Source organism: Kogia breviceps, chromosome 1, assembly GCF_026419965.1.
Source record: "Kogia breviceps isolate mKogBre1 chromosome 1, mKogBre1 haplotype 1, whole genome shotgun sequence".
Classification (NCBI taxonomy): Eukaryota; Metazoa; Chordata; class Mammalia; order Artiodactyla; family Physeteridae; genus Kogia; species Kogia breviceps.
Window position 1 is genome coordinate 168,644,710 of NC_081310.1, and position 12,021 is coordinate 168,656,730.

Sequence of the window (12,021 nt, forward strand, 5' to 3'; positions counted from 1 at the left end):
ACGACACCCAGCACGCAGTGGCTTTACTTCTCATCCTCTCTCTTCCCACCCAGGACCAGATCAAGCAATTTCTGATGGTCTAATTTTTCCCCACCTGATCATTACAGACACTCTCCCCCCAGCTCAACACCACGTGCAATTTAGAGTCACAACCAAACCTGATTTATTTGTATTTGGGGAGTCCCCCTAAAACACTCTTCAACTTTGAGCAGCTGACACAATCGAGAGTTTTTTTAACTTTCAGAGTTAAACTGGACACAGGCTCACGTTTTGGGTTTGCTTCAAGCAGTGAGGTACAGTGGGACCAGCACTGGGTGTGTAACAAGGAAATCCAGGCTGCAGTCTGCTTTCCTGCCTGCCAGCTGTGCAGAGTACCCAGCCCTTCCGAGCCTCAGTTTCCCCTCCTGTGAAGTGGGGGTGATCCATCCTTCCTCGCCAGGTGGCTGGGAGAATTGAGGGAGGTACAGAAGCAATTACGAACGGAAAGTAGAGCTGCGTCTCAGAGCGTCTGCCTCCCCAGAGCTTCACAGTGTCTTCTCTGAAAGTACTTACAGTTTCCCTCTTGGGAAACTGGCATCGCCAGTACCTCCTGCCACCTGTGACCACCCATCTGGTCTCTGGGAGACCCCAGCCATTCCTGACCCAGCTGTTTGGCTCTAACTGTCCTGTGGTTAGAACATCAGGCTGGCTGTTCTGGGAAGCCTCTTTCTCAGGCTGGGTCTCTAGGGCGGGAGCTGAGCCCTGTTTGGTGGGGAGAAGAGACAGAGGCTGGGAAGGGGCGGGGCTGGGGGAGGGCCAGCTGGGGTAGAAGTTAGGTGAATGCTGTGTCTTGTTTTTCAAATAACTCCCGGTCCACAAAGCTAAAAATGTGGTTTGGCCTTACACATTGTGTGTGTGTGTGTGCGTGTGTGCGTGTGTGCGTGTGTGTGTGTGTGTGTGTGTGTGTGTGTGTGTGTGTGTGTGTGTTCCCAGTACATTTCCTTCTAATTTTTAAAACCATACGTAACGTCAGGGACATTTAATCCATATGGTTCTGATTCCTTAACACTTAAATCATCCAAATGTTGTTTTGTAGGATATATTTGCAAATCTCTTTACATAAGCTCTTAACTCCTGCTTTCTCAAGGGCATCGAGGTAAGATCTGTGGGAGAGGCTTCCTTTAATGCCAGTTGTCCACTCTCTACCCAAGTTGGCCAGAGGTCTTGTGACCGCCTGTGCTCCCGGCACCAGCTGCCCAGGCCCTGCCCTCAGGGCTGGAGGGAGGCTGGTGGGACAGGAGGAAGGACAGGCTGGGGTCCGTCCACCCCCCTACCACCACTTCCTGGCTGTGTGATCAGCCTCTAGTCCACCACATCAAACCCTTTTTTTCCTCACCTGTGAAAAGGGATAAATGATCACCATCTGAAAGGGTTGTTAAGAGGAATTAGACAAGGACACATAAAGCGCCTGTAGCCTGGAGAGCAGGGTTTGCTGTCCCCTGTGCCACAGCGCGGGGCTGAGGTGAGAGCAGGCCAGGTCGGACTGCAGGCTGCTTCTGGAGGAATCTTAGATGGCAACACCAGGTGGAGAAGCCGAGTCCAGAGAAGCAAAAGGGGATCCTGCCTATGGGAACTGGGGATTGAGGCAAGGACGGAGCAGTGACTGCAGTGGCCCAGGCACCGGAGGTAAATGGCCTGGTGCGTGGAAATGCGCAGCCCAGCACTCAGGTGGGGTGTCTGGGAGGCAAGTGGGCAACCCCAGCACACCCTCCGTTTGGTGTGCCAAGGGGTAGGGGGGTAAGGCCGCACAGGACCAGGCAGGCCATGGGCAGAGGGGACAGGGAAGGCAGCCCTCCCACTTTAAAGGGCCTGGGTTTCACACCTGGAAGCTACCCACACTCATCTGTCAGAGCACAGGCTCCAAAGACCCCTTTCACAGGCTCTCTCACCTGCAGCCACCAGCCCAGTTCCTCGGCCTAGAGTTCAGCCCTGTGTCCCCAACACACCTAGAATCCCTACTTTCCCCTCCCTCCCTCCCTCAGCCCATTCCCAAACATTCAATGCTCTTTCAAGCTTTTGTTTCTTCACCTGTTTCCCCTCTTCAGGTAGCCTTTTCCACTGATAAACACCTACTCACTCTTCAAAGTCCAACTCAAAAGTCACCTCCTCTGAGAAGCCTTTCTGGGAAGATTTGCCAACAGCAGCACCTTCCTTAGTGCTGTCCTTAGTCTTGGTCTTACTGGGCTGTACTTACTTGGGATGAACTCTTCAGGACCTGTGCTGGGAGCTGCAGGTAGAAGGATGGCAAAGAGTCCCCAGGAGGTCCTCCTGTTCAGGTGGAAGCAGACCCATGCTTAACCCACCCACTGGGAAGAATGGAAATCAAAGATGGCACCTGCAGGAGTTCGTGGCTGTGGGCATGAGATGGGAGACCAGGAAGGAGGACCCAGATGTCCTGGTGTAGCATAGTTCCTGGGGGGCCTCCGCATGGCAAGGGCCTGTTGGCCAGCCCTGATCTGGACGCCACCAGTGCCTGTACCCATAGAACAGAATTTGTTTCTCTGGCAATTCCAGACGGAGCAAATCCCAGACAGAGCTGAGTCTCTGGGACAGAAGAGCAGATGCTCAGTCTAAAATTAGGCTACTGAGTGCGACTCCATCTAGGCTGAGGGAATGGATCTGCTTCTTACATCTGTCATTGTGTAGTGGAGGCAAAGCAGAGCCCCTGCCTCCCTGTTGAGGCTGAGTGGCAAAGTGACAGCCAGCCAGGGGGCCAGCACTCTACAGTCTACCTGGAGTGCTTTCCTGCCCCTTATCTGGTTGACTCCTCACAAATCCCCTGAGAGGGGCATATTCCCAGAGAGCTACCCCCCACTTCTCCAAACAGCCCTTAGGAATGGGGTCAGACTTTGGCTTTGAACACATCCCCTAGGAGGTTAGATAACCTGTCCAGTATCCTTTCCACCAGTGGGGGTCCAAGCTGCTCTGGAACCTAACCTCGAATTCCAGCAGCAAGAAGACAGGCCCATAGGAATTATGCAGGTAAAAGCCAGGAGGTGTCTGGCTGAAGCTGAGGAAGATGGTAATCAAGAAAAATCTCTTCCTGCCTCTTCTTTGTCTATTGTTCCTTCCTCCATACAGGCATCCTCAGACTCTTTCACTGACTGCCCAAGCTGGATCTCTGGGAAGAGTGGTAACCATTGGAGGCCTGCTGTGTGGTCCCAGCCCCCAACCATAGCCTTTATTTCTTCTAAAGCTACAGTTCTCACAATGGCCTACAAGACCTCAAGTAATATGCCTGACCCACTCTCACCTCAGGGCTTTTGCACTGGCTGTTCTCTTTGCCTATATAGGTCTTCCCCCCAGTATGTACAGGACTCAATCTTCACCTGCTTCAAGTCATTGCTCAAATGCCACATTCTCAATGAGGCTTATTCTAACTATCCTATTTAAATTTGTGACCCACCTCCCACCCCTGCATTCCTGATTTCCCTACTCTGTTCTACCTTGTACTTTCCATTGTATATACTTCCTGCTAACATGTTATATAATTCACTTATTTATTCAGTTTCTTTATTGTCTGGCTCTTCCTTCTAGAATGTAAACTCTACGGGGGGATGGCTTTTTGTCCATTTTGCCCACTAAGGTACTTACCCTAAGTCCCCAGAATAAGGCCCAGCCTGTAGTAGGTGTTCACTGAACATCTGTTAGAGGATGCATGTGTTCAGGTGAGGTGGCGGCATCTGGCCCCAGGGCTGCATCCTTCCTTGGCCCCTCTGCCATTGGGACTGCTTCTAGGTCCTCTTTGGGCCTCCATTTGCTCATCTGGCAACTGGGGCTGACAGTCCCTTTCCTGCCTCTTGCAGAGCCTTGGAGAGGACATGAAGGTACAGGTGTGATTGTGCCCAAATCTACCAAGGGCTACCCAAATAAGTGTGAGGTGTCTATTTTGTTCAGCTAGTACATTGAGCACCCACTGAGTGCTAGGCCCATACTTAGTCCTGGGGTTCCCCAGAGGAGTGACAGCTTCTGTCCATCTGCAAAGAGGCTCTCCCAGGTGAGTGGAGCCAACTCCAGATGTGAGGAGGTAGGAAATGCCCATTTATTGGAGAGTTGTTAGACAAAAGAGAAGCCAAATAAGGAATGTGGGACCCTCCTGAGATCCGGGGAATTTATACCTTCACCTTCTGTATTAGTTGGGGTTCTGTAGAGAATCAGAACATAGGATACACACACACACACACACACACACACATATATCAGAAATTGTATATATATATATAGGTATATTGTGTATGTGTGCACGAGAGAGAGAGAGAGAGAGAGAGAGAGAGAGAGAGAGAGAGAGACTGAGACTTATTACAAAGCTTGGCTTGTGAAATTATGGATGCTGAGAAGTCCCTAGACCTAGCATTGGCAAGCAGGAGACCCAGGCTTGCCGCTGGTATAAATTCCAGTCTGAAAGCTAGCAGTCTGGAGACTCAGAAAGGGCTGATGTTTCAGTCCAAGTCCAAAGCCTAGAAGAAGCCAGTGTCCCAGCTCAGTCAGGCTGGGGAGTTCCTGCTTCCTCAGCCTCATTGTTCTATTCAGGTCTTCAGTGGATTGGATGAGGCCCCCCCACATTGGGGAGAGCAATCCGCTTCACCCAGTCTAACGATCTGAATGTTAATCTCACCCAGAAACACCCTCACAGACACACCCAGAATAATGTTTGGCCAAATTCTGGCCACCACATGGTCCTGTCAATCTGCCACATAAAATTACCCATTAACCCCTCCTCCCCACTCCCAGATTGCTCTTGACTCTTCACCTCCAAGCTCAGAACCAGCCACCAAATCCATCCCCAGGCCTCCGGCTCTTCCAACCTGCCACCCTTGGAGACATTGCCTCTGCTCCCAACCTCCCCTGACCCAGCCCCTTCTAAGTGGTCCACTAGTTGCCCCAGGATGCTTGCTGGAATTCTCATCCAGTCAGATTCAGGGTGGAGTTGAAGGGGCAGGTTGCACAAAATCAGCCAGAAGGCCTGGGGGAGACAGGCCTCAGAGGGCTGGTTTTCAGGCTGGAAGGAGCATGGCCGTGTTAAGAGCCTGGAGCTCCTGAGGGATCAATGGGGGCTCCGTCTGTATCCCCAGCCAGAGTGGCAGATGCTTCCGTGTTCCCCAGCTCTGGGATGTATGGGAGGAAGCCGTCCAGGTACTCTGTATGTCGAGCACCTACTAGGTGCGAGGCATAGACCCTCAGAGCTCTCCCAACCTAGTGGGGGCATCAGATATAAATATTTTACTATAATGGGTAGATGCTCTGATGACGTATGCGAAGCAAGTTACAGGAACGTTGTGGGGAGGAGGCTTTTAATTCTACTGATGGCGGGGGGGCTGGTCAGGAAAAAATAATAACACCAGAGTGTTCAAAGGAGAGGGAAGGGAGGATGGGGGGATAGGAGGAGAAGGAAGGGCATTCCTGGTAGAGGGAAGAGTATGAGGAAAGACACAGAATGTGAACATTCCTGTTGCATTTAGGGAACTAGTGAGTGATCTTGCCCAGGCCAGGCCCTCCTTGCAGGAGGACTCCAAGGCCAAAGGATGGAGGATTGGGGTTCTCACCACCTGCCCTGAGAGATCAGAAAGGCTGCAGAGGGAGGGAGCCTGAGCAGGGGTGGAGTGAGACCATTTCTAGATTTCTTTGCTGTTGTTAGATGGAGGCTCCAAAAGTTAGCTTTCATACCAGGCTCCACCCCTTCCCATACACATGTCTCTTTGACATCCCTTCTTCATCATCCGTTGCTTTTATTCACTGTTATCGTAGTTATTTTCTGAGTGTGCAAGTCCTCTCTGGAGCCAGACTGTCAGATGCACAGGTCCCGTCAGGCCTCATTGGTCTTGCTTGGGGACTCCTTCCTGACCACCCCCTGCCCATCCCCAGTCTCTCACCCTGGGCTGGCCACATGGGTGGTAGCAATCACTGTTGGATAAAAGTCACGCAAGGGGAGACAGCTTTAAGGCCATCCCAGAATTTCCCTTTTCTTCTTGCTGCTCCCGAAACTTTTTCTTGTCAGACATTTTACTATTTTTCTTGTCTTAATGTTTATGGGGTCCGATTAAATTCTCATTTCCTCCCTTCCCTCACTTTATGAGCTACTGTCAAAGACTGAGTCTCATGTATCAAAGTACCCTCCAAAGACCTTGAGTGGAGGTGGGGGAGGGGCTCCCTTTATTGAGCATCTACTACAGGCCAGCTGCTTGATACTCACAATGCACTGACTCCTTTAATTTTATCAGCTCTTATTTGATCTTCGTCATCCTTCCCTGAGGTGTGTTATCCTCCCCATTTTACAGCCGTGAAAACTGAGACTCAGGAGAGTTAAGCAGCTATTAAGGGTCAGAGCCAGGACCCGCACACAGACTGCTTTAATCCAAGACTTAGAAGCTGATGCTCTCCTGCTGCACCTCCCATTGAAAGGCACGAAGCCATACGCAGAGTAAATAGTGCTTGTTATTGATGATCTTGCAAGTCGGCCCCTTGGCTTGGGGAAAACCTGTTCTCACAGCTGCCAAGAGGAGTGACTAATCTTCTGATTTCCTGGAACCAAAGGCCCCACCCTCCTCACCTGGGGTTCACTGGGCCCTGTGGGAGTCCCCAGAAATGCTGGTGCAAAGCCAGAATGAGGCAGACATGGTGTTCAGGCTGAGCCAAAGCCTCAGTCTAAAGTGTAGGAAAAAAGGATGCTTTTGTCATTTGGGGAAAACTACTCAGTGGGCTGGAGGCCATGTGGCCTCTTGTAGTTGTTTACTGGACAGGATGGCCAGAGGCACAGAAGTCCATCCTTAGTATGCTCTGAATACCTGTGACGTTCCTGGCAATGAGGAAGACATGACTGTGCATGGAGTTGCAGAAACTAAAGGGGCAACAGATAGATGAATGAAGTGACTGCACATAGTGGGGCACAAGCCAGGACATCTGTACCAAACGCTGGAGGTTCACAGAGAAGAAAGCAGCCAATGCCACCCAGGGGACCAGGGAGGATTTCACAGGGGAAGTGGCCTCTGAGCTGACCTGGAAGGCTGAATGGGAGCCGGCCAAGCAATATGAGTAAGGGGAACAGTACAGGGGACTAAATGTGCAAAATGCACTCAGCAGGTTTGGAAACAGTGAGCAGTTCTGCATGGTGGGAGCATGGGGTGGTGCAGAGAGGGGGAGGCTTGGGCAGGTGAACTGAGGCTGTTGTAACTGGGTGATGATGGTGGCCTAGACTGGGGCAGCAGGAATGGAGAAGGGATTCTGGCTCAGGCTTGGGATGATGGGCGCCTCCATTAATGAAGATAAACAACATAGGAGGAGCAGGATTCTGGATCACAGTATGGGAACAAAGTAACAGTTGCTACCATTTATTGAGCACCTACTAGGTGCCGGGTGCTCCATCAAGGGCTCTATTTCAGTTTCTTGTCAAATCTTCATAGCAGCCCTTTAAGATGAGGAAGTCAAGGTCACCAACATCACGTAAACATGCCCAAGATCACACAGTAAGTGGGACTGGGAACTGAAGTCAGAGTTCAGCATGTGGCTCCGAGGCCCATGCTGTTACCCACGGCATCAGATGAAGGATGAGTGAGTGCCTGACTGAGTCAGGAAGCTGGAAACACAGCCCTCAGCCTGGGGAGAGAGGTTGGGACTGAGTCCACTGGCAGCCCAGGAAGTGTTCTCTATAAACTGTAAGAGTCCCTAGTTCTCTGTCCCAGGAGAGAGATGGCTACCTCTGTGAGAAGTGAGGACTGACGTAACAGATCTGTCAAGAGAGCACAAACCACACACACACACACACACACACACACACACACACACACACACACACACACACACACATCTACAAACAGTAAAACACCACAAAGCATCTGAATCCAGGAAATCATAGCCATGGGGTCAGGAGGGTGGAGAGAGGGTGGCTGGTAAGTAAGTGAAAGACCCAAACATAAATTACCTGCAGAGCCTACTGGGTGAGTTGCTCAACCCCACCTTGAAAGCTCTCCCAAGGCCACTATGGCAGTCCCCAGCCCATAGAAACCATGGTGTATTCCAAAACTGTATCTGTAATTTGGTTGTTGGGAGTTGGAAACAAAATTTCACAGAGAGACAGCATCCTAGATGACAGATCAGATGCCAACCATTTCCCCTGCTCCAATCTCTTTTAGTCTGTAAATTCTCTACAGTGTGATGTTGGCTTCACAGCAGAACCAAGCCCAGTGCGTGTGTGTGTGTGTGTGTGTGTGTGCGCGCACACACACACACACACACACACACACACACGCAGTGTTTCCATGGAAACAAGCATTCAGCAATCTAGCCGGGACACCTGGACCACAGTCTCCCTGAATTGTAGCCCCAGAAGTAGAATGAATCTTATCTCTCACCTCATGTGCCCCCGCCCTGCCCCAAGCTTGGCAAACAGCATTGTAGCATTTAGCAAGTTGCACTGGGATGATCTGTTTACCTGCCAGTCTCCATCCTTGCATAGAGCTCCTAGAGCACAGGTTTGGGTGTTGCACCTTCCCAGAACAGAGAAGGAGCCTGATTCATGTTTGAGGAATGAAGGAATGTGGGAAAGCCCCAGGGCCAAGCTCTGGGAATTTCTCAAGACCTGGCCCAGTTATACGCAGGGAAAGGGCTGATAGGAAGGAACTGGCACCTGGCACCACCTGCCTTCTCACCTGGGGCCCATACAGCTGCAGGGTGGGAAAGGTGCCTGCGGCCCCAGGGTAGGGGTGGTGGCTCACGGAACAGAATTGGGCTCAGGCTTCTAGCCTTGAAGCAGGGCTGCCTGCCTCCATCCTGTGTCCCTGAGCTCTGAGGCTGGAGTCCTGAAGACCTTCTAGCCTCCAGTGAGAATTGGCACCAGAATTGGGATGGGAGCTGAGTCTCAAGACAGGGGACAAGGAGCTTTGGTTGTAGGAGGAGCTGAATGAAGGCTTCTGGGCCGACACGCCTGGCCTGGAGGATGCCACAGCTGGATGGGAAGTGCGGCTTGAGGGGTAAAGAGCAGGATCTTTGCAGGGTTCCGGAAAATCCAGAGTGACTATCTCTGGCACAATGAAGGTGCTTGATAAAACACACTTTCCTCATGCCTTCCCTGCTACTTTGCTATAGAAGGGAAGTATGGACTGCATGTTCGGGGGTTGGGATGGGAATGTCCCAGGCTGCCTAGATGGAGCTGCACAGGAGTTTGCTAAGAGAAAGGAGGGGAAAGACAAATCCCAAGCCACAGAAAGTTGGAACAAAGGAGCGGTCCAAGGAAAAGGCCTTGGCAGGGCAGCCTCTGCAGGGCTGGCACATTGGCCCAGCTTCCTGAGCATCCAGTCCAGTCTGGCTGAGAACCCACCTTCCACCACAGCCCCTAGCCAGGGCCCCTGGAACCTCAGGTACAGCTCTGAATTGGATCACGCTGCCTCTCCTATGGTTAGCTTGTCTCTAGATTTGCCCCCCAGGATCATTCATTCACTTAACAAACATTTGTAAACTTCTCAGTCTTCGCAGGAGAGAAGAACCAAGATGGAAATACCCTGGCAGCTTCCAATCTGGAAAGAGGGGAGACCTCTCTCAGCTAGCTGACTGCAACTTGGGGTGATGGGTTCGCGTCTAGAGGCAGGAACCGCTGAGTTGCCTGTGGCAACATAGGAGGGTGACTGAATCCATTAGGAATTTCCGGTGGGGCAGGGCCACCCTTCAAAGCTAGGAGAGGGCCCTCATCCTGGGGCAGGAGCAAGTCTGTCATCTAAGTCTTTGTGCAAATCACAAAATGTCACTCCTCTGGGCTTATGAATTATAACAAGACACTCACTTGCTCCCACCTGGAGCTGCTCCCAGCCAGGAACAGTAAGCAGGGCAGAGAGGGCAGGGCAGGAGTGGAGTTTGTGGCAGGGTCCTATCCCACGGGGTACCCTGTCTCACTTGCCCTAATTAAGAGAAAGACTTATGTCAAGGGCAGGCTTGATTCAGGGTGTGAAGGATGCAGGAAGGGTAGAGAGGGCATTTCAGACAGAGGAAAAAGTCTGTGCAAAGACCCCCAAAAGTGAAAGCTGGTGGAAGGTTGGAGAGAGTGCTGGCAAAGGACGCAGAGGGCTGAGCTGCGGGAGATGCAGCTGGTCGATGGGGCCTTTGTCAGAAAGGGGATGACCCAATTAGAGCTGGGACTGAGCTCTGGGAGCTGATGGAAGATGGGGGGGACTGGGCTGGTGGTAATCAACCGAACAGCTGGGAGTCTTGGCAACCAGCCAGCGGGTGTGCAATTGTGTACGTGAGTGTGCAGGCCCAGTGAGTGTCCAGCGGCGATCACACCTCCCTCCACCCCCTGCAGGCCCTGAAGCTGTGGTTCCCTCCCCAGGGCACCTAGGACTGCCGTTCCCCTTTGGAAGTCGGGGTTTCTCCATTAAAGCTGGTGGTCTGGGAGGGGTTTGTTTGCTCTAACCTGGCTTTGGAGGGAAGGTGGAGGCTCTGCCGGAAGCTGTTGTATGGAGAAGGCACAGATCCCCAGGGCCACTAGCCCCGGCCTAGATGGCCTCTGGACAGAGGGAGCCTACTCCTGTGACTGGCAGGGCCTTGAATTTGAGGCCATCACTTTGGAGCCAGAGGAAGCCTGGGGCCTCCGAGGCCTTTGTGGAAGCCCTGGTCAGCTTAGTAGTCAGTCACCCTGTGGGTACTTGAACTTCTGTGACCTGGAGAGGGAGTGCCTCCTTCAGCTGGCACCCTGGGCACTCAGCTTCCCTCACTCTTGTCCTGACTTTGGCCCCAGGCCCCAGAACTTCCTGAGGTTGTTCCCAGCCAGCAGAGGCCAAGCCTGGCGTCAGCCAGGGTGAGCCACCGTCCCGCAGAGAGTTGACCTCGGGTGAATCACCTGACAAGTCAGAACCTCAGGGTGCCGCATCTGTAAAATACAGATCCTGGTGAGGTCTCCAGGCCCTGGCCGTTCTGCTCCCTCGGGAAGCAGCCCGGTGGGGGGCCCGGCTGGGGGCTGGCCAAAGCGGGGACCAATGTGCTCAGGTTCCAAACCTGGGATCCGGTAGGTAGCTTCTGGCAAAGTCAGGCCTTTGGGGAGCCCCGGGGTGGCCCCACCCTCACCCTGAGGCTGGAGCCCAGGGAGCCCGGCCAGGCCTGCCCCGCCCAGCGCTCCTGAAGGTATATTCCCGCCTTGGGAGGCGCGGGCTTCCCGGCGTGGGGCTGGCACACGAGAGCAAGGCGGGGACCGCGCACTCTGGGGACGACGATGGACGCCCGCCGGGAGGGCTGCTGCAGAGTAGGGGCCCCGCGCGGCGGCGGCGGCGGCAGCGACCGGGGCTTCCCTGACTGCCCTTCCCGGAGGGCCCGGGAGGAAATGACAGCGCGAGAGCCGGGGCGGGCGCGGAGGGAGGGGCGGCGCCCGGAGTGACACGGCCTGTCACCGCGGAGGCCGCCTCACAGACCCTCCCTGCGGCCTCCGGGAGCCGGGGATTCCCCAGACGCAGACCCTCCCCGGCGGCCGCCCGCCTGTCGGGACCCGGCCGCCCGGGGACCCCAAGCGACGCGCAGCGAAGCTGGGTACGCCGGGGCTGAGCCGGCCGGAGAGGCGCCCCGCGCGGGCGCCGGGGTCCCCCGGGCTCGGCGACAGGAAACTCTGGGGAGTGAATGGAAAGAAGTGGGTGGTCCTGCCCCTGCGACTTCCCCTGACATCACTGCCCAAATAAGGAGCTTCCAAGCGGCCGCGGGGCGGCCCAGAGCCGCGCCCGCCGCCGGCGCCCGCCCGCCAGCCCGCCCCGCGCCCACCCCGCGCCGCGTGGGCCGCCAGCGAGCGCCCCGGGCACCGCCGGGCGGAGCCGAGCCGGGCGGAGCCGAGCGAGCGGGCGCTGCTGAACCTCGCGGAGGCAGGGCGCGCAGCCCAGACCAGCCCGGCGCAGCCCAGCTCGGAGCCGCGGAGCCGCGGCCGTCCGCAGGTAAGCAGGGAGCGCCCGCGCCCCGCGCCCCGCCGCGGCCTGGCAGCAGGGAGCCGGCACCGCCAAGCGCGCCAGCAGCCCTGCCGGC

The 12,021-nt window shown here is 54.5% G+C and overlaps 1 protein-coding gene across 9 annotated transcripts in view; it reads left to right on the plus strand.

Annotated features, from left to right (window-relative positions):
• The window catches only part of HIVEP3 (HIVEP zinc finger 3), a 503,326-nt gene that overhangs the window by 361,963 nt on the left and 129,342 nt on the right, over window positions 1-12,021 (plus strand). For 2 of the 9 annotated variants that reach the window (XM_059046150.2, XM_059046168.2), the window contains exon 1: window positions 11,822-11,933. The exons of 6 other annotated variants lie outside the window; for them this stretch is intronic. The gene's annotated coding sequence lies outside the window, so the exon portion shown is untranslated. Of the gene's footprint in view, window positions 1-10,892; window positions 11,027-11,821; window positions 11,934-12,021 lie in introns of those variants that run through there. One more of the 9 variants, XM_059046159.2, reaches the window with a different exon arrangement.